This window comes from Macrotis lagotis, chromosome 1 (assembly GCF_037893015.1).
Source record: "Macrotis lagotis isolate mMagLag1 chromosome 1, bilby.v1.9.chrom.fasta, whole genome shotgun sequence".
NCBI classification, from domain to species: domain Eukaryota; kingdom Metazoa; phylum Chordata; class Mammalia; order Peramelemorphia; family Peramelidae; genus Macrotis; species Macrotis lagotis.
In genome coordinates, this window is record NC_133658.1 from 340233564 (window position 1) to 340257007 (window position 23444).

Consider the following 23444-nt stretch of genomic DNA (forward strand, 5'->3'; position numbering starts at 1 on the left):
ATTTATAATAATCAAAGTTGTTCTTTAAAAAACTGCTATTACTTTATGCAATATTCTCTTGGTTCTGCTCATTGCATCTTTCACCATTATGGCAAGTCTTATTGTGCCTTTCCGGGATCATTGAACTCATTATTTCTTCATCATACAGTAGTATTCCATCACAAGCAAACACCATAATTTGTTCAACCATTAGTCAATTGATAGGATCCCTGCAATTTCCAGGTTTTTGCCACCACAAAGAAAGTTAACATGAAGACATCATTCACATTCAAAGTTATATTGCTATTTGTGAATTTTTCTTTATCTTATTTTTACTCACTATTTACTTTCCCAGCCTCCTTTTACCCTATTCCTGCTATCTTATCTTCTCCCCCCATCCATCCACTCCCCATCCCACCCACCCCTCTGAGCTCCTCCTTCATTCCTTACCCTCCCCTCCTCCCTCCCTAACTGGCAACTCCTTAAAAAGTCCTTCCCCTGGGGGGGGGGGGGGGGGGCGGAATTCAGGGAAGTCTGGAGAGATTTGCATAAACTGATGCTGAGGAAGATGAGCAGAACCAGAAAAACATTGTACACCCTAACAGCAACATGAGGGTGATGATCAACCTTGATGGACTTGCTCATTTCATCAGTGCAACAACCAGGGACAATTTGGGCTGTCTGCAATGGAAAATACCATCTGTATCCAGATAAAGAACTGTGGAGTTTGAACAAAGTTCAAGGACTATTCCCTTTAATTTAGAAAAAAACAGATATTTATTTTATTGTCTGATCTTGTTATCTCTAAGACTTTTTGTTTCTTCCTTAAGGATATGATTTCTCTCTCATCACACTCAATTTGGATCAATGTACAACATGGAAACAAAGTAAAGACTGACAAATTGCTTTCTTTTGGGGGGGAGGGAAGTAAGATTGGGGGAAAATTGTAAAACTCAGAATAAATAAAATCTTTAATAAGATAAAAAAGGTCCTTCTCCATCTTGTCCACCAGTTTTCTTATCTCTACATGTTCAGAAAACATCTTTCAAATGAACCCAGATGAAGCAAGCTTCCAACTTTACCAGTCCTCTACCCCATCTGCTTGCTTTGTGTTAGTTCTTTTTGTGTCTCATTTTTATAATATACTTTCTCCTTTTTACCTTTTCCTATTCAGTTTTGATTATTAAAATTACTACATTCTTTACAACTTGTCTCCAAACGTTTTCAAACTGCCTTTGTAATGATTCATATATATATATATACATATATATATATATATATATATATATACACACACATATATGTAAATAGTTTGCTGTTAATGAATACCTTATAATCAGGTTTTAATGTTTTCCTAATATTTCTTCTGGATCTTTTATATCAAATTTTTCTTTGAGTTCTAGTCTTCTTATTACATAAATACCTGATCATCTTTCCATTTGTCTAATGTCATTTTGTTTTACTTTCAGGATTATACTCAATTTTGCTGGGTAACTTGCATGCAACTCTTTTGCTCTTTGAAATATAATTTTCCAAGTCTCACTGTCTTTTAGAATAGAAGTTGCTAGATCTTGTGACATACTGACAGTATTTCCACAGTATTTAAATAATTTTTTTCTTGTTTTTTGCAGTATTTTCTCCTTAAATTTGGAGTTTAAAACTTGACTGTGACATTCTTATGTTTTCCTTCTGAGATATCATTTAGGGGATGAACAGTAGATGTGTTTTTTTTCCTACTTCTACCTTTTATTTATTTATTTATTTACCCTCCCTTCTAGAACTTCGGGACAATTTTCTTCCATAATTAGGTTTTTCATCATAACTTTCAAGTAGTCTGACAAATTCCTATATTGGCTTTTCTTGATCTGATCTCTAGATCAGCAGCTTTTCAAATGAAATATTTCAGATTCTCTTCTATTTTTTCTAGTTTTATTATTTCTTGGTGTCTTTTAATATCATTTGATTCCTCTTGCTCAAGTTTTCAAGTTGTTTTCTTCCTTAAGATTCTGTATCTCTTTTTTCAACTGGTTAACTTTCTTTTCAGAATTAACTTGAATTTAATTTTTCCCCTAATTTTTCCTCAGGCTCTCTTACTTGATTTTTAAATTCATTTTTCCATTCTTTCAGGAGCTCTTTTTTGGGCTAGAGACCATTTGATGTTACTGTCTAGGGCAGAGAGATCTTTTTTCAGTTCCCCCCTTTTTAACCTTTTCCTCTGAATATGAACCCAAATTTTCTTTTACAAGTAGCTATCTATAGTTGAGTTCTTTTTCCTTTGTTTATTCATTTTTATTTTGTTTTATTTTCTTTTTAGAAGCTTATTAAGGTTTTAGTGACTACTTGTAAGTAATGTTGCCTTGGACTTCAAGTCATCCTTACTCATATTTTTTTGAATTCTGTACAGGGGTTTAACCTCAGGGATTCCTCTCATTACCTAAACCATAGTCAGGGTCTCTGGACACACTGTCCTGAAAATCTTCCTTCTCTCTTCACTCAGTGTGCATGTGTTTGTTCCTCCTCATCCACAGCCTTAGTCTGAGATCAACACTGCTTGGTCTGACTTTTGAAAATAGTGAGGATCCTTCAATCTTCCTCTTCTGCCATTCTTTAGATGAAAGTTCGTGTGGTAAAACTTAGTGAGATAAAAATCACTGAGACTGTGAGTGAGGTGATAGTGAGGTTAAATTGCCTTAGTCTCAGCCCAGGCAACTCCCCCCCGCCCACTCCCCATCAGTTTACTCTAGGACTTATTTACTATTGATTCAGTGGAGTCAGCCTGTAGATGACCACCCTTCACTCAGGTCAAACTTAAGTTCTTGGAGGTCCTATCTTTACTGATGTCCTCTCAAGTTATCTTGGGAGGACAACTAATTTATCCCTTCATTTTTGCTGTTGTTTTAGGCCTTTTCTGGTAATTCTCTATGAAGGAAATCTAGGTAGCATGGACATTTCTTAACTGTTCCACCATCTTTCCCAAGGAGTCTTGATATTAACTTGGAATGGTTCTCTGGCATCAAAGCATGGGTCCATCCACTGATGATTGCATTATCTGGGTCTCACTTTGCCTCTTCTGTTTTCTTTAACTCCTGTCTGAGTCAACAGTGCTTATGTACTTTACCTCCTACTTACCCTATCTCTCCTCAGTTTCCACAGAATTGTCTTTGGGATAGTCCTAGAATGAGTAGAGGAACTCGTCATTATTTCCCTTTGTATTTATCCTTACTATTTCTGGGGAAGATTTAGAACTTTGCTAGCAAGTGGATCTGGGCTCTTTCAAGTAACAATATTCAGCCATCTTCTCAAAATGACCGTACAAGTTTCACAAGTCTTTCTTAGATACCTACTGTGAATAGAGCCTTGTTATTCCTATGCTCATGGTGTATACAGGTTAAAAGAGAAAGATGTATTCACTGTCTTTAAGTATTGGATGAGGAATATTTGTCAAGAGATCATTTTATGAGTGGGTTTCAATCAACATATACGAAATTTGAAGACATAGTAAGAAACTAAATGGAATTTTAGCCTAGGAAGTAGCACAAAATTTCAGTGTCAGTTTCTCAAATTTACATGTTTTGTGTCCTAGCTAAATGTAAAATATGTAGCAAACATTCACAACAAAGATTAAGGAGAAAATATTACCACCCCCCACCACCACGGCAAAGGATTCCTAATTGGGGACATTTAGACTTCAAACTCCCTACAAATCTACCTATCTGAAGAGAGTAGCACATTCTTCCAGTCCTCTTGCCAAAATTGTTCTTGGATTCAAAATTATTGGCAGATGTGGAAAAATGACTGAAATAGCATTAAAATGAGCTTTTTTTCTTGGGTTAATAGCTTCAGCCCTTTCCTGTTTAACTATGTTAGCACAAGAAAGCATGTACAGTAATGTTCTTTAAAAGTAAATTAGCTTAGGCTTGTCTGATTCACCAAGGAAATAAAATCAAATGATAAAATGATGATTGCATTAAGATTCCTAATATTAATATCAAAAACGTGGGCAGCATAACAAAACCATGAAATTACTAGGGAAACAAATATCAGCCATGATCACTCCATACCAAAGAGGAATGCTACTGTGGGAACACTTGGTTTTTGTATTAATTTAGAACACTGGCTAGGCAGTACCAAGGAAAACCTCCATTTGAAAGGATGGTGAAGACTGAGAGGAGATAGGCCCTGTCTAGGAATAGATGATGTTTGTCCTTCGTTCAAAGTAGACTATAACATCAGAGAGGTGATGCCATAACAAGAAAGTGAATTGGATTAGAGTGAAGGGGTACTGAACTAAATCATCAGCCTTACTTTCTCCTCCACAGCCATATGAATATGAATAAGGACAACTGAAGATGCCCTGGATGTGAAACTATCAGGGCTAAATGACTTGCCCAAGGTCACACAGCTAGTAACAGTGAGGTGTCTAAGGATGGATTTGAACTCCACCCCCTGACTCCAAGGCCATCTACTATGTCACCTAGCTTCCCAGGGGATAGATAGCCTTCAATGAAATAATTATTGGTGTCCCGTTCTACATAAATACACACACACACACACACACACACACACACACACACACAAAAACACACATACAAACATTGCTGTTACATTATGAAGACATGTCCACATATTGATCATTTAAAACAAGTATTAATGATAGCCTGGCTATCATTTTAATATTTTTATTTTTTATATAGTATTGTGAAAAGAGCACTGGACTGAATTGGGATTCTGGTTCTGGTACCATTGTGGACAAATCATTCAACGTTCCTCAGTTTCTTCATCTATAAAATATAGATAGTAACACTTGCTTATTGGTATTATTGTAAGTATCATCTATCTATAGATGTATTTTGCATATGGGATGCACATGTACGTTGTGTGTAAGTATATAAGTATGTATACACACAATCCATATACATCAACATTAATTTAGGCAAAAATATAAACCTCTGGATGTATACATATGAGTATAGATATACTTAGATGATATAGATGGATATATAGATATAGATATACATAGATGTATATATAAAGACATGTGTGTGTATATATGCACCCCCATGCATTGCTTTCCTCTGTCAACAAACTCAGAAATGCAGTCCCCTTCATCTCGCCTACTTCTCTCCTCTCTCTGACTGTGAACATCCTTGTGGGTTGTTTCCTTATGAACTATGATTCTGAGGGTCATGCTTAAATCCTTCTTATTTCCAAAATTTTAACATTTCATATTTTATAATATTTAAGATTTTAAAGGACTTTCTTCAAAATAATACATTGAAGAAAATAATAAAAATATTATTCTAGCCCTATTGAAAAATAATTTGACTACCATCATCATCTATACATAGGGGTGTATATATCCACATATATTTATGAATGCAAATATATATCTTTACCTTTCTCTCTCTCTCTCTCTCTGTCTCTTTATATATATATATATATATATATATATATATATATTTCCACATATACATAATATTTTAAAATTTACCAAGAACCACACTTACAAAGAACAATATTTTAAATGATTACCATTACTGTTACTTTGTCCCTTGGGAATACAATTTGTAACATGAATTTAACTAGAAGATACTTGGTGGATTAGGAGGAGTACTAGACAAGAGAAATTAAACCTAAAATGATAATTACTAGTTCTATAATAATAAAAATGTCACTAATTATCTTAACCTCAATTTTCTCAGCTATTTTTTTGCTATTTATCTCATTGAGTTCTTTTGAAGAAAGACTACCTTAAAGTGTTTAAATGTTGTGAACCATTATTAGTTTGGAAGCAAAAAAAGGGTGGTGGTGGGGATGCACCAGCAAGACCTCTAGAATCACACTCCATTAAAGTCTAATGACAAATGGAAAGTAGATAAAAATGGTAGGCCAGCTAGGTGGAGCAGTGGACAGAGCACTAGCCTGGAGTCAGAAGGACAGGGTTCTAATACAGCCTCAGACAATTGTTAGCCTTGTGACCTTGGAATGTGATTACCTCACATCCAGACCCATCCCCAGTCAAAGTGATTCATATCTGGCCACTGTACTGAGATAGTTGTGGAGGAGAAAGTGAGGCTTTTTCCACACCCTTTGCACTTTGCATAGTACCTCCTCACTCAATTCCAATTCACTTGCTTGTCATGGCATCACTTTCCTGATGTCTTTGAGAATGCAGGACAAGCATCATCATCAGACAAACTTAGGTGGATTGTGATTCTTTATTTGTTCATAGACAAAAGTGCAATGGAATGGTAATTCAGAATGATAATTCAGAACTTACTTGAGATGAATAAATGTGACCTTAGCATTGAGAAAATTATTTTAACTAGATGTTAAAAAAAGAAAGCAGGTTACAATCGAAAGCATACTAGTTTTTGGTCATAGGACTTTAGCAAGATGACCTTAGCAGAGCCAGGTAGGTGATACAATGATTCAGAGTGAGAATCTTAGCGTCAAGAAGCCCTAATTTCAAATCTATCCCCATACACTAGCTGTGTGACCCTGGAAAAATGACTTAATTATTTGCCTTGGCTTCCTCATTCATGAAATGAACTAGGGAAGGAAATGATAATCCAGTGTCTTTGCCAAGAAAACTCTAAATGATGTTACAGAGTCAAATGCAACCAAAATAACTGAGCAACAATAACAACAAAATAACCTTGGCTGTCATTTAATTCCTCTGGGCTTCATATTTTTATATAAAATGATCTAATGAATTACATGGATTTTAAAGTACTTTCTAATATAAATCTGTAATAATAAGTATAGAAAAGTTAAACACAAAATTGGCAAAATATATACAATTAATTTTGTATTCTTTGGTTTTTAGAATATACTATTATTCCATTTCCTCCTTCAGTTTCCCATGATTGCAAAATAATCCTAATTTATTTGTATTCCACTTCTTTTACATAGCATGGTTTTCTTCTAGGCAATGCAGGAAATTTTGACTGAATTTCTTAAATTAAATCACTAAATATCTCAATCGCCAAATACTTGTTTTTTCTGTTTATTTTTTATTTTTACCGTTAAACTTTGGATTCTCTGGTTTGGTGCTTTGTTTTCTGTTTTTCCTCTTTTCATTACAGCATTATGTGAACAGTGAAAAGAAACAAAAAAAACTGATTGCCTGCCCTTGGTGTTTCTATATAGGGCAAGTATAAACAAGTATAATATGACCTACAGTACCTTTTCATCCACAATAAAGAAATTGGAAACTAAAATGAGAGGGTCAATTCAATAATTGTTTTGCCTCATTTATCTTATTAATCAGCTCTCTGAATTAGTTTTTTACCTGGGGTATATAGTTTTAAAATTCTGAACAGTAAACAAATTATTCTTTCCATGGAAAGAGAAAAAAGTGGCCAAAATGTAGGGGGTGTAGGAGGGGAGGAAAGTCTGTTCAAATCGAGACAGAACACTTCGTCCAATTCAGAAATTTAGCCTAAAAAGACACATCTGGTTCAAAGCATCTTTTTGTTTTTATGTCATTTTCAGTCTTGTCTGACTCTTTATGACCCTATTTTGGGTTTCTTGGCAAAGATATTATAGTGGTTTGCCATTTCCCTCTCCAGCTCATTTTACAGATGAAGAAACTGAGGAAAAAAAGTTTAACTGACCTACCCAGGGTCCCACAGCTAGTAAGTATTGAAGCCATACTGGAACTCAAGAAAATGAGTTTTCTTCTATCCAGGCCCTGGCACTCTACTTGCTGTGCCATCTAGCTACTGGGAAATTGTATGGTCATTATAAAAGACCTCTTACCCTAGTTTTTTCCTTGCTGCTCACTTCACCAGTTTCGGTCATTTTCAAAATGTCCTCTATTCTTTCCCAGGATTGGAGATACTGACTATCATATAAATCTAGATTTTTTAAGGTCAGTGTGCATTAGAATTGTTTTATTAATTAGAAAGTCTAACTGTAATTCATTTAAGCTGTGGTAATATGCTTGGAATGGTGGAAAGAATTTAGAGATGTTATTGGAGTTAGCATTTACTCAATATGATTTAACCAAATGATATTTTTACAGAATTCTTAAATTATAAATTGATAATCATTAGTAATCTCATTTCTAAAAATCTCAAATAAGTTTTTTTAATAGTTCTAGTAGCTTAAAATTGTCCTAAGATATTTGAGACCTTGTATATAGTGATATACAATTTAAAGTGAGTTAGGGAAATATGAATACCTAGCTAAAATTTTGTCCCTATTTTATTAATCTTCAAAACGTAACAGTCTCAAATCTCTCTTTTTTTACTCTTTTTGAAATGGAAAGTTTTAATCCTTTCTCTGTCTTCAAATACATTAAATATCAAAACTCCTGAGATAATTTTTATTCCATTTCAAATGTTTCACAGACATTTCTTGAGCTCTAAATTATCTCTACTTAGAATTATCTTTGTCCTATAATCTTCTTGGATTGAAGGGAACCTAATTTGTAATTGCTTTTTGTCAATCTCAGAAATGTCATAGGATGATTTTTATTGCATTCTCTATTTCTGTACCATTTTCTCCCATCATACTATTTTTTTTAACAAGCAAAAATTTCTCTTGCAGCTTTTGAATCCTCTCTCCACTAAGGAATCTAAAGTTAGCATTTCGTTCATTTCTTTTTTTTAATTTTTAAATTTATTTTTTTATTCTCATTTTGTACAAATGTTTTTCTATATATTAATAAAATATACTTGTTTACAAGTAAACAAAATACCCCTCCCCCCCATGAATGTAGATAGACTTGCTTGGGCAAAAAAGTAAAGGGGGGAGAAAAAAAATAAAATTAAAAAGAAAATAATAGTAATAATTGTAGGTATGGCCAGGTGGTGCAATGGACAAAGCACCAGCCCTGGAGCCACGAGCACCCGAGTCCATATCCAGCCTTGTAAACCCAATAATCACCCAGCCATGTGACATGCAAGCCACCCGATCCCCACTGCCCTGCAAAAACCAAAAAGAAGAAAAAAAAAAGACCCAAAATAAAATAAAATAGTAATAATAGTAGGGGTGGTTGGGTGGCAGACAGAGCTTCGGCCCTTGAGCCAGGAGCACATGGGTCCAAATCTGGCCCCAGACACCCAATGATCACCCTACTATGTGGCCCCAGGCAGGCCACCTAGCCCCACTTGCCCTGCACCCTCCCCCAAATAATAATAACAAAAAAATGTGTTTCAGTTTGTTCCAACACCATCAACTCTGTCATGAGTGGATCACATTCTTTATGATAAGTCCATCACAAAAGTTACTTCCATATTTTTCCAACGTTGCCATTGCTGATCGCAACTCCCTCCTTTCTTATTTCTCCACTACCATGTACTATATTTGCTCTCTCCTTTCACTCTGACTCTGCTGTAGGGTTGCTGAGTGGTGCAGCAGACAGATCCCTGGTCCTGGGGCCAAGAAGCTCTGAGCCCCCATACCACCCCTTCGGCCCAGAATCCACCTGGCCCTATGGTCCTGGGCAGGCCAGCCAATCCCAGCCCCTTGCAAGAACTAAAAAAAGAAAATGTGTTATATCTGACCACTCTCCCCCCATGGTCCATCCTCTCCTTTATTCACATCCCCACCCCTTCCCCCTGCTCCCCCCTCCTTCTTACTCCAGATGTCTATACCCCATTGAGTATATTTGCTGTTTCCTCTCCTAGCCATCTCTGATGAGAGCAAAGGTTCCCTCATTCCCTCCTTGCCTCCCCGCTTCCATATCAATGCAATAGCTCATTGTAATAAAAAAAATCTTATTATGTGAAATAGCTTGGACTATTCCCTCTCTCCTTTTTCTCTCTCCCATTCCATTTCCCTTTTTTTCTTATTGACTCCATTTTTATACCATATTTTATCTTGGAATTCAGCTTTCTCCTGTGCTTCAACTATAAAAGCTCCCTCTACCTGCTCTATTAACTGAAATGGTTCATATGAATATTATCAGTATCATTTTTCTATACATGCAGTTCATCCTCATTAAGTCCCTCATATTTCCCCCCTCTCCTCCAATCTCCATGCTTCACCTGAGTCCTGTATGTGAAGGTCAAACCTTCTGTTCAGCTCTGGCCATTCCAAAAGGAACCTTCGAAATTCCCCTGGTTCACTGAAAGTCCATCTCCATCCCTGGAAGAGGACATTCAGCCTTGCTGGGTAGTTCATTCTTGGCTGCATTCTAAGCTCTCCTGCCCTCCAGTATATTGTATTCCAAGCCCTACGAGCTTCCAATGTAGCTGCTGCTAAGTACTGTGTGATCCTGACTGCAGCTCCATGATATTTGAACTGTGTCCTTCTGGCTGCTTGTAATATTTTCTCTTTGACTTGGGAGTTCTGGAACTTGGCTATAATATTCCTGGGGGTTGGTTTTTTGGGATCTCTTTCTCTGGGGGATCGGTGGATTCTCTCCATTTCTATTTTGCCCTCTGCTTCTAGAATATCAGGGCAATTTTCCTGTAGTAATTCTTTGAAAATTATGTCAAGGCTCTTTTCCTGATCATAACTTTCAGGTATTCCAATAATTTTCAAATTATCTTTCCTAAGTCTGTTTTTCATATCAGTTGTTTTGTCAATGAGATATTTCACATTTTCTTCTAATTTTTCATTTTTTTTGGTTTTGAAGTATTGATTCCTGATTTCTGGTAAATTCATCGATCTCCCTGAATTCTATTCTTTGTCTGAAGGATTTATTCTCCTCAGAGAGTTTTCTTATCTCTTTTTCCATCTGGCCAATTTTGCTTTTTAAAGCATTCTTCTCCTCAATAACTTTTTGAACTGTTTTATCCATTTGACCTAAGCTGTTTTTTAGCATGCTATTTTCTTCAGCATTTTTTTGGATTTCCTTGACTAAGCTGCTGACTTCACTTTCATGTTTTTCCTGCATCTCTCTCCTTTCTTTTCCCAATTTTTCCTTCTAACTCCCTCATTTGATTTTCAAAGTCTTTTTTTGAGCTCTATCATAGCCTGAGCCCAATTTCTGTTTTTCTTGGAGTCTTTAGATGCAGGAGCTTGTGCTTCCTCATCTTCAGACTGAGTATTTTGATCCTTCTTGGGCTCATTTGCAAAATATTTCTCAATGGTCTTCCTCTTGTTTCTTTGTTCATTTTCCCAGCCTAAGCCTGTTTTTTGGGGGTGCTTCCTGAGCTTTTGGGACATTCCCACAAGGGTCTCAGTGTGTGAGGTTCTGTCCTCCCTCCTGGTCTGTGAATGACCATAAGCGCCCACCTCAGCCACGCGCCGAGGTGGGGGGGGGGCCCTGCTGTTCTATGGTGGGGCCTAGACTGCCATCAAGATCTAAATGTGGTCAGAGCTCCAGCTTCCTGTTCCAGGGGCAGAGGACAGAGCTCTGCAGTCTCTCTTCACTCCCCTCCCTCAGCTCAATGGGCTCATGCCCTGGGGGCTCCTGCTTACCTGCTCCACCTGCTTCTGTTTCAGGGTCTAGGCTGCCAAAAGACCAGGCTGCTGGCTGTGTGCCCTGAGGGCTGGGCTCCAAGTGCTGGCTCTGGCAGAGGTCCCCTGCTGTTCCCCCACTTTGTGCCCAGTGCTCCCTGGGGTGCAACTCAGGAGACTCCCCTGCTGCTGTGAGGCATGGCTCCCAGCACCCTGGGGCTGCCTCCGGGAGGCTGAAGTTCTTTTGCTCTGGCGGGCCACCCCTCTGGCGGGCTTCCCCTCCAGCCCCAGGGAGCAGAGCCTTTCTGCTCTTTTCCAGGTTACCTTGAGTAGGAGAACTGCCTCACTGGGTCCCTTTGTGGGTTTTGTCTCTCGAAAGTTTAGTTAGAGTCCTTAGTTTATGAGTTTTTATCAGAGAGCTCCTAAGACTCCATCCCTTCATTTCGTCATCTTCTCGTTCATTGCTTTACCAAACTGAAAGTAGTCTAACTGATGAAACAAATGGCTTATGAGGTAATAGCATAGGAAAGGATATAAGACTTTTCTAGTCCTTTGCCCTCATTTTAAAGATAAGATTTAGAGGCACAGGAAACAGAAATGACTACCCTAAAAAACACTTAAGATAAAACTAAGATTTAAAATCAGGTCTTCTGTCATCCAACCATTGCTCCCTTGATGACATTCAGGTATTTTATTTCTTAAAGATAACCAGTAATTTTCCTCCAGAACATTATAAAGCACCTCGAAACAGAACACTGTTTTTCTATGTTATAATCATTTCAATTTATTTTTAATTTTTATTAATTTTCCTTTTCCTTTTTTTTGGGGGGAGGTACATTATATACACTTCCAACTGCATAAATCCAAATCTTTTTCTGTCCAGTGAGTATTCTTTTCTTACAAAAAAGAAGCAAATTTAAACACAAGTGGCTAACAAGTTTCAAAAGTTATGGACATTCCACATTCCAAACTTGGTCATTATAATTGACAGTTTCAGTTTTATTTTAGTTATTCCTTTAGTTATATGGTTTACAATTTAATTAGCTAGATGCATACATAGCTTCATTGGTTTATTTTGTTTTCCTCTTTATTAGTTCATATATATCTTCTCTTGATTTTCTAAATTTTTCTCTTTTTTTTCATTTCTGCCAAGGCAATGTGTCATTTGTGCCTACTAATTTTAGCTTTAAGTGAATGAAGAAGTTCCCATTTTATTTTTAGGTTTTTGCAAGGCAATGGAGTTAAGTGGCTTGCCCAAGGCCACACAGCTAGGTAATTTTTAAGTGTCTTAGGCCAGATTTGAATTCAGGTACTCTAGACTCCAGGGCTGGTGCTCTATCCACTACGCCACCTAGCCACCCCTAAGAAGTTCCCATTTTCTATTAAATTCTTTGCTATCACAGAAAGTGTTTCTATGGATAATACATGTATGTATGTATATATATACATACATACATGTATATATATGTATACACATATTTGTGTGTTTATATATAAATATATATGCATTATACATGCATTTAAGTGCACTATATCTATCTGTCTGTCTATCTATCTATCTATCTATCTTTCTATCTATCTATAACTCATCCAGACAAATACAGTAATATCTAGGGTCAAAAGGTATGAATAATTTAGCACTCCCAATTTTTGTTTTCATTATTAGATTTTTTTATGGGAAATCTGAGTTTCTTGTAAACAGAGATAATCATTCTAGAAAATATTTTAATCTCAGTAATATGGTTTTTATCATTTGTCATCTCTTGAAGACCCAACCATTTGCTGGGTATGAGGTAAAAGCTTCTCTAATTTTATGATATGACTAACATTTAAATTGTTTATCCATTTAGAAGATGTACTATGTAATATAAGACTCTGGTCTAAACTCAAGTATTATCAAACATTGCTAAATTAAGCAGAAATAGAGATCATATAAGTAGTTCAAAGCACTTTATTGCACTATTCTTTTTATTTATATGTCTACACTCTAAGATAAATATTATAGTTATTATTATTTCTATCTCGCATTATGCATAAACTAAAACTCAGATTTAAGAAATGGCAGGTTCAAGATTGGAAATATAGTAAGAGTCAGAATGAGAATTTGAAACGAAGTCTCTTTTTTCTCCAGGTCCAGCACTCTTTCTACTATGTTTTCATTCATTGTGTTGTTAGACTAATTTAGTCAGAAATTTGGGATGTGTCATATTAAATGGAGTAAAACCAATACTAGATATCTGAGTTGAGCTCACCCAGATGAGAACTGCTTCTTCCAGTGTGTTATGAAGTTGCTCTTCATTCAAATAATGTCACCATTTCCATAAAGAATACAATAAACACAGAATATAACATGAAACTCTCTGGAACCTTATCAAACAACCTAATGTCCTGAGGTCACTAGTAAATTCTAAACTTATGACTCATTTCCTTATGTAGTACTTTTTTTATTTGTAACCATCACCAATGCTTTTGCATTCAGAGGAAGGGTAGATTTTTGAATTCTCAAATTAACTTTGACTTTGGAGACTATGAGTTTCAAGAAGAGGGAGCTATTTTTTAGGGAGACAATATTCTGACTTGAGTTCTGGCTTTACTTCCTAGCTGTGTGACCCTGGATAATAGGTTTACCTTAATTTCTTCAACTATAAAAAGAGAATAATAATAATAACACGCACCTTCTAGGGTTTCTATGAGGATCAAATAAGATGATGCTTATAAATTGTAGTGTCTAGCACATAGCAGAATATATATAATTGCTATTATTTTATTATTAACATTAATATTGATGATCCTGTTTGTTTATTATAAAAAAGGAAATAAAAATGATTCCCTATTTTTTGGATTGTTACAAAAGCATTGTGTGAAACACCAAAGTAAAAGTTAATAATGTAACAAGTGTAGTAGTAACCTAAAAGCTTGTCTGCCTGAGAAGTATGTAAAAGGGAAACCCTTACATATTAAATCTCATATATGCTCAGAGATTTCAATAGATGATTTACTAAATACTTTATTATATGCAGAATGATGCATAAAGGACCAAATAGAAATAAAAACTGTTACCATAAAATTTCTTTTTATTAAGAAATGGATTGATTTAACATCCAGATCACTAACCTTGGCATTTAAATAGCAGTGCTTATATGGCAAGAGATCAGATGGTAGTGCATTTCTAGAAAAAAGTAGAAGAAAGATCTGAAACTTTTTGGAGTTTTACAGTCAAGGCAGAAGTTCATACTTACAAAGCAGAAGCTCTTAGAATTATCTACAGCATGAATTCTTTACTGTAGAGCCATGGAAAAGAAGAAGATAGTAGGGTAAGACTAATAGACTGTTTTTATTTGTTTATTTATTTTATATTATTACAATAATCTTGTGAGAGTAATCATAAACCCCATCCCCCCCAAATGAGAAACTTCAAGAATAGTGAGAGAGAATTAAAAAAGTATACTTCAGTCTGTTCAGATTCCAATGGCTCTGTCTCTGGGATGAGTTGCCTTCCACATCATAACCACCAGATAATTTGCTTCAATATTTTTCCCACAGTTGCTATTACTAGCTGTAATTCCCTCCACTCTATTCCTCACCACTCTCATCTATTCCATTTTCTTTCTCCTTTCATCCTGTCGCTGTTCAGAAGTGTGTTGTGTCTGAGTACCCTCTCCAATGATCTTCTCTCTCTTCTATCACCTGCTCCCACCTTCCCTCCACCCATTCTCCCATATCCCATCCCTTTCTTCTCAGTTTTCTCTAGGGTAAGATAGATTTCTATACCCTATTAAGTGTGTATGTTATTTCCTCTCTGAGTCATTTCTGATGAGCAAGAAGGCTCACTCATCCCCCCCCCTTGCTTCCTCCCCCCATTTCACTCCATTGAAAAAGCTATTTTATTGACTCTTATGTTAAATATCTTAACCTCTTCTTCTCTCCTTTCTCTTCTTTCCAGTACTTTTCTTTATCACCTATTGACTCCACTTTTTTACTATATTATACAATTATAGTCAGCTCCTTCCTATGTCTGTGCATATATGCTCATTCTAACTGCTCTTATAAATAAGAAAGTTCATTTGAGTTATCAGGAATGCAGGAATCCAAGGAATTCAAAATCCTTAAGTTCCTCATAATTAGTCCTTCTCATTCACTTCTATGGTTCCCCTGAGTCCTGTATTTTGAGATCAAACTTTCTGTTCAGCTCTGGTTGCTTCAAAAGGAAAGTTTAAAAGTCCCCGATTTCATTGAAAGTCCATCTTTTCCCCCGAAAGAGGATGTTCAGTTTTGCTACCTAGTTAATTCTCAGTTGTAACCAAGATCTTTTGCATTCTGGAATATTATATTCCAATCCCTATAAGCCCTTAATGAAGATGCTGCCATTATCCTATGTAATATTGACTATGGAGTCATGGTAATTGAACTGCTTATTTCTGAAAGCTTTTAGTATTTTCTCCTTGACTTGGAAGTTTTGGAATTTGGCTTTAATATTTCTGGGAGTTTTTTCTTTTGGGATATATTTCAGGAGGCAATTTGTGAATTCCCACAATTTCTATTTTACACTCTGCTTCTAGGAACTCAGGGCAATTTTGCTGTATTATTTTCTGAAAAATGAAGTCTAGGCTCTTTGCCTGGACATGACTTTCAAGTAGCCCAATAATTTTTAAATTATCTGTCTCAGATCTATTTTTGAAGTTAGGTGTTTTTTCCAATGAGATATTTTACATGTTCTTCTAATTTGGGGGGTTTCTTATATAGTTTTATTTCTTCCTGAATTCTTACAAAGTCATCATCTACGTTTAGTTCCATTCTGCATTTGAAGGAATTATTTTCTTCAGATTGCCTTTTTATTTCCTTTTCCAGCTAGTCAATTCTGCTTTTAAGGCACTCTAATCCTCATTTGCCTTCTGTGTTGCTTTTATTTTCTATTTGGCCTAAACTTGGTTATAATATGTTATTTTCTTTCTTATTTGTTGTATTTCTTTCACCAAATTGTTGACTTGGTTTCCATGATTTATCTTCAGCTTTCTGATTTCTGCTCCCAATTTTTTCCTCTAACACCCTTAATTGTTTTTCAAAGTCTTTTTTTGAACTCATCCATAGGCTGGGCCCATTTTCTATTACTATTAGAGGTTTGGGATACAGAAGCTCTGACTTTTTTTTTAAATAAAGATTTTATTTATTTTGGGTTTTACAATTTTTCCCCAAATCTTATTTCTCTCCCCCACCCCACCCACAGAAAGCAATTTGTCAGTCTTTATATTGTTTCCATGGTGTACAAGGATCCAAATTGAGTGTGATGAGAGAGAAATCATATCCATAAGGAAGAAACATATAGTATAAGAGATAACAAAATCAGATAATAAAATATCAGGGTTTCTACCCATAAATTAAAGGGAATTGTCCTTGAACTTTGTTCAAACTTCATAGTTCTTTATCTGGATACAGATGGTATTCTCCATTGCAGACAGCCCCAAATTGTCCATGATTGTTGCACTGATAAAATGAGCAAGTCCATCAAGGCTGATCAACACTCCCATGTTGCTGTTAGGGTGTACAGTGTTTTTCTGGTTCTGCTCATCTCATTCAGCATCAGTTCAAGAAAATCTCTCCAGGCTTCCCTGAATTCCCATTCCTCCTGGTTTCTAATAGAACAATAGTATTCCATGATGTACATGTACCACAGTTTGCTAAGCCATTCCCCAATTGAACGACATTTACTTGATTTCCAATTCTTTGCCATCACAAACATTTGCTGCTATAAATACTTGCATACAAGTAATGTTTTTACACTTTTTTATCATGTCTTCTGGTTATAGACCCAGTAATCGTATTGCTGGATCAAAGAGTATGCACATTTTTGTTGACCTTCAGGCATAGTTCCAAATTTCTCTCCAGAAAAGTTTGATGAGTTCACAGCAACACCAACAGTGTAATAGTGTCCCAGATTTCCCACAATCTTTCTAATAATGATCATTATCCTTTCTGGTTATATTGGCCACTCTAAGAGCTGAGGTGGTAACTCAGGGAAGCTTTAAATTGCATTTCTATAATAAGTAATGATTTACAGCAATTTTTCATATGACTATGGATTGCTTTGATCTCCTGATCAAATTGTCTTTTCATATCCTTTGATCATTTGTCAACTGGGGAAAGGCTTTTTTTAAAAATATGACTCAATTCTCTGTATATTTTAGAAATGTGTCATTTGTCTGAAACATTAGTTGTAAAGATTGTTTCCCCGGTTACTATATTTCTTTTGCTCTTCATTACAGTGGTTTTATCTGTGCAAAAGCTTTTTAATTTAATGTAATCGAAATCATCTAGTATGTTTTTAGTGATGTTCTCCATCTCTTCCTTAGTCATAAACTGCTCCTCTTTCCATACATCTAACAGCTAAACTAGTATTTGATCTTATAATTTGCTTATGGTATTGTTTTTTATGTCTAAATCCTGCATCCATTTGGATCTTATCTTGGTAAAGGGTGTGAGGTGTTGGTCTAATCCAAGTTTCTTCTATACTATCTTCCAATTTACCCAGCAGTTTTTATCAAAGATGGGTGTTTTTATCCCAATAGCTGGACTCTTTGCATTTATCAATCAGCAGATTACTATTATTATTTCCTTCTACTGCACCTAGTCTATTCCACTGGTCCACCACTCTATTTCATAGTCAATACCAGATAGTTTTGATGACTGATAGTTTATAATATAATTTTAGATTTGGTAGACTAAGCCCTCTTCTTTTGCACTTTTTTTCATTAAGTCCCTGGAAATTCTTGACTTTTTATTTCTCCATATGAATTTATTTACAACTTTTTTTAACTCATTAAAGCAAATTTTTGGAATTTTGATTGGTAGGGTAATAAATAGGTAGTTTAGTTTTGGTAGAATTATCATTTTCATTATATTAGCTCTACCTATCCATGAGCAGTTAATATTTGCCCAATTATTTATATCTGATTAATTTGTGTGAGAAGTGTTTTATAATTGTTTTCAAAAAATTTCTGAGTCTGCCTTGGCAAATAGACTCCCAGATAATTTATATTGTCTGAGGTTACTTTGAATGGGATTTCTCTTTCTAGTCTTCATGCTGTATCTTGCTAGTCATATATAGAAAAGTTGAGGATTTATGAAACTTTGTTAAAATTGCTAATAGTTTCCAGTAGTTTTTTGGATAAATTCTTGGGATTCTCTAGGTATACCATCAGGTCATCTGCAAAGAGTGAGAGTTTTGTCTCTTCCTTCCCAATTCTCATTCCTTCAATTTCTTTTTCTTCTCTAATTGCTGAAGGTAACATTTCTAATATGATATTGAATAATAGTGGTGATAATGGGCATCCTTATTTCACCCCTAATCTAATTGGGAATGTCTCTAGCCTCTCCCCATTGAATATAATGCTTGTTGATGGTTTCAGATATATATTGCTAATTATTCTAAGGAATAGTCCATTTATTCCTGCACTCTCTAGTGTTTTAGTAGGAATGGGTGCTGTATTTTGTTAAAAGGTTTTTCAGCACCTATTAATATGATCATATAATTTCTGATAGGTTTGTTGTTGGTATAATTGAGTATACAACCAGTTTTTCTAATATTGAACCAACCCTGCAATCCTGGGATAAATCCCACTTGATTATATTGTATTATCCTTGTGACAACTTGTAATCATTTTGCTAAGATTTTATTTAAATTTTTTGCTTCTATGTTCATGAGGATGATAGGTCTATAATTTTCTTTCTCTGTTTTAACCCTTCCTGGTTTAGGTATCAGGACATTATTGGTTTCATAGAAAGAGTTAGGCAGGGTTTCATCTTCCACTATTTTTCAAAAGAGTTTATAAACAATTAGAACTAATTGTTCCTTAAATGTCTGGTAGAATTCACTTGTGAATCCATCAGGCCCTGGAGAGTTTTTCTTAGGGAGTTCAATGATGGCTTGTTGAATTTCTTTTCCTGAGATAGGGTTGAAGTATTTAATATCCTCTTCATTTAACATGTGCAACTTATATTTTTGTAAATATTAATCCATTTCACTTAGATTGTCAAATTTATTGGCATAGAGTTGGGAAAAATAATTTCGAATTGTTACTTTAATTTCCTCCTCATTGGTTGTGAGTTCACCTTTTTCATTTATGATACTAGCAATTGGGTTTTCTTCTTTCTTTTCTTAATCAAGTTAACCAGAGGTTTATCAATTTTATTGGTTTTTTCATAAAACCAACTTTTGGTTTTATTTATTAGTTCAATAGTTTTTATTTTTGCTTTAGCTTTTATTAAGTTCTCATTTAATTTTTAGAATTTCAAATTTGGTAATTAATTGGAGATTTTTAATTTGTTCTTTCTGTAATTTTTTTAGTAGCATATTTATTTTATTGCTTTCTTCTTTCTCTAATTTATTCATGTAAACATTTAAAGATGTAAGATATCCCCTGACAGCTGCTTTGTGTGAATCCCATGGGTTTTGGTATGTTGTATCATTATTGTCATTATCAAGGATAAAATTATTAATTTTTTCTAAAATTTGTTTTTTATCCTCTCATTCTTTAAAATGAGGTTATTCAATTTCCAAATGGTTCTGGGTCTATATTTTCCTGGCCCAATATTTCATATGACTTTTATTGCATTGTGATCTGAAAAAAGAAGTATTCACTATTTCTGCCTTTCTGCAGTTGATCATTAGGTTTTTATGTCCTAGTTCATGGTCAATTTTTGTATAAATGCTATGTACTACAGAGAAAAAGTATATTACTTTCTATCCCCAATTTCCTCCATAAGTCTATCATATCTAGTTTTTCTAGCAATCTATTTACCTCCTTAACTTCTTTCTTGTTTATTTTATGATTCAACTTATCAAGATCTAAGAGTGGGAGATTAAGCTCTCCCACTAGTAGAATCTTGCTGTCTATGTCTTCTTGTAGTTCCTTCAGCTTCTCCTCTAAGAATTTGGATGCTATTCCATTGGGTGCATATATATATATTCAGTATTGAAATCACTTTATTATCTATGGTATCTTTTAGGAGCATAGAATTGTTTTCCTTATCTCTTTTAATTCTATTTTTGTAGCTGCTCTGAGATGAGGATTGCTACCCCTGTTTTTTTCACTTCACCTGAAGCAAAATATACTTTGCTCCAATCTTTTACCTTTACTTTATATGTATCTCTCTCCTTCAAATGAGTTTCTTGTATGCAGCATATTGTAGGATTTTGGTTTTTAATCCACCCTGCTAATCACTTATATTTTAAGGGAGAGTTCTTCCAATTCACTTTCAAAGTTATAATTACCACTTCTTTATTGCCCTCCATGCTATTTTCCCTCTGTTTATATTTTTCCCATTCTCCTCTCTTATCCATATTCCCCAGTATTTTGTTTTTGAATACCACCCCTTTCAGTGTGTTTGTCCTCCTATATCCACCCCCTCCACTTTCTTTCTCCTTTCCCTTTTTCCCTTTTCCCTTCCCTTCCTTTTTTAGTTCTTCTTTTTTCCTCCCCCTCTCTCCACTCCCTCCTATTTTCCCCTTTTAATATTTGAAAGGTTAGATATTTTTCAAGTTAACTGAGCATATATGTAAGTTAACTTTAAACCAAATCTGATGAGAAGAAGATTCAGGTGTTTCTCATGTCCTCCCTTCTTCCCCTCTATTAACATAGTTATTTTGTACCTCTTAGTGTAATGAGATATACCCTATTCAATCCCCTTCCTCCTCCCTTCTCCTTCTTGTCTCCCTTTTTAAGGAGGTAGTGTTTTTAAAATCATTCTGAGTCAAAAAAAATTCTGAGTATCAATCACTTCTGACTAATTACATTCTATCTAATGGATTTACAATTCCTGAGAGCTATTAGAGTCTTTCTCCCAAGGAGGGTTATAGCCAGTTTCATTTGATTGGATAGCAGTCTCATGGATAAGTCTTGAGAGTCCTTCACTTCTTGCTAGGTATATTATCTTTGTTAGAGTTAAAATTCTCAAGAGTTATGAGAATCTTTTTCCCCTGCTGGGACATAGCCAGTTTCAGCTTATTTGATAGCACCTTTTTTCCTTTACCCTCCCCTTTTTTACCTTTTCATGTGTCTCTTGAACCTCCAGTTTGATGTGCAAATTTTCTATTTAGCTCTGGTCTTTTCATCAGGAATTTTTGGAATTCTTCCATTTCATTAAATGTCCATCTTTTCCCCTGAAAAAGAAGGCTTAGTCTTGTGAGATAGTGGATTCCTGGCTCCATTCCAAGCTCCCTTGCTCTTCAGAATATCTCATTCCAGGCCCTTAGATCCCTTAGTGTTGATGCATCCAGGTCCTGCATAATCCTTAGGGTGACTCCTTGGTATTTAAATTGTTTCTTTCTGGCTGCTTGTAGAACTTGCAGAACTATATGATAGTTCTGGAATTTAACACAATATTTCTTCTCATGCTACTGGGGCTCCCATTGCTAATCAGACTGATCCACTGCTGATATGCCCTCTGTGCCCCGACTCACCCAATGTTGCAGGAGACAAATCCTAAGGTAGATGTTCTTTCTCCTAGCTTTTCTTTCTGGGTTTTGTGCATTGGATTTCTGTTAAGAGGTTTGTTTCATATCAGAGATGGGGAAAGATCAGGAGACTTTAGAACTGTGCCTTTCTTCTCTCTGCCATCTTGGCCAGAAGCTCTCCTCCAAGTTTCCAGAAGCTTTGATTTTGTCATCATTCAATTATGTATTTTGATCCTCCATGGGACCAGAATAATTTTCTATGGTCAGATTCTTCTTTTTCTGTTGTTTGTTCATTTCCTCAGTCTATGACTAATTTACCACACTTCAAAGGCTTTTTTTGGGGGGGGGGGTTGGAACACCTCACAGGGACCTTAGTTCCTCCATGGTCTTATGAGAGGCTCTGACTGCTCTCTTGCTTGTGTTGAGGCCCTTCCCTCTTCCTTGGAGCTGTGACAATAGTTCCTGCTCAGTTATGGTGGGGTTGTGGGGCCCCAGACTGCAACCTGGAGCTGAGTTCTGCCCCAGGGAGAGTAGAGAGATCTCTCCAGCCTCCCTGACCCCCTTACCATCTGTAGGCTGAGAGCTCTGGGAGTGCTGGGTAGCTCTGCTCACTTCTACTGCAAGTTCTCAGAGGGCTGTTCTGAAACCAACCCTCCACTCTGCACTCACTCTCGTGCAGGAACCTCTTCTGGTTGTCCCTGATGATCCCTAGGACAAGAGATCTGGAAACCACCCCCTCTGCTAGGGACCCAGGTGCCTGGCCCAGCTATGCTGAGCTGTGGCTCTGGTTGCAGCTATGCTGTGACTTTTTCCAACTCCTGATCCAGTAAAATAGACTTTTTTCTGCAGAACTTCTAAGTTGTCTTGGACTGGGAAATTGGATCACTCAGTCTTTCTGTGGGTTCTGCCCCTCTAGATTTTGGCTAGAGTCATAATTTGATAGCTTTTGGAGTTTTTTGAGGGGAATGAGTTTCCAGGAATTCCTGCCTTCATGCTGCCATCTTGCCTCCACTCCAATAGACTGTTTTTATTATAATATCTCATATTCTTTCTTTGTTTGAGAATTTGTATTCAAATTCCACCTAATATGCTGATAAATCTCTCAGCTATTTTCCTCATATATAAAATGAAGTGATGAAGCTCAATGATTTCTTCTTATTCAAAATCTATGATCCTTAGAATGTCATGGAAGGGGGACATTCATCATGAAAAGTGATAATGTAATTGAGAGACCCAGGGAAGGACAATGGTACTACATTAAGAGCCTACAGAATTAAGAAGTAAATATAATAATTCTAAGGGGACACAAAAAGAACAGATCTCATTATAGATTTTTGAGCTTTCTAGTGCAGCCTGAATGAAGAAAAGAGGGCCATGTAATCTTTACTAAGACTAATGGAATTAGAAGGAGAATAAAAATATACAGGACATAGGAAGGAATGGAATATAATGGTATGATGTGGTAAAGGGATGGAGTCAGTGGGTGGTGGGGGAAAGTACTGGGAGGAAGGAAAAGGAGATGAAGAAGAATATGAGAGATTTCACATAAGAGTCACGACAAAGCTTTTCCAATGGAGTGGAAGGGAGAAAGGTAAGGGGAATGAGTGAGCCTTCATTCTAATCGGAAATGACTCAGGGAAGAAATGACATACAGACT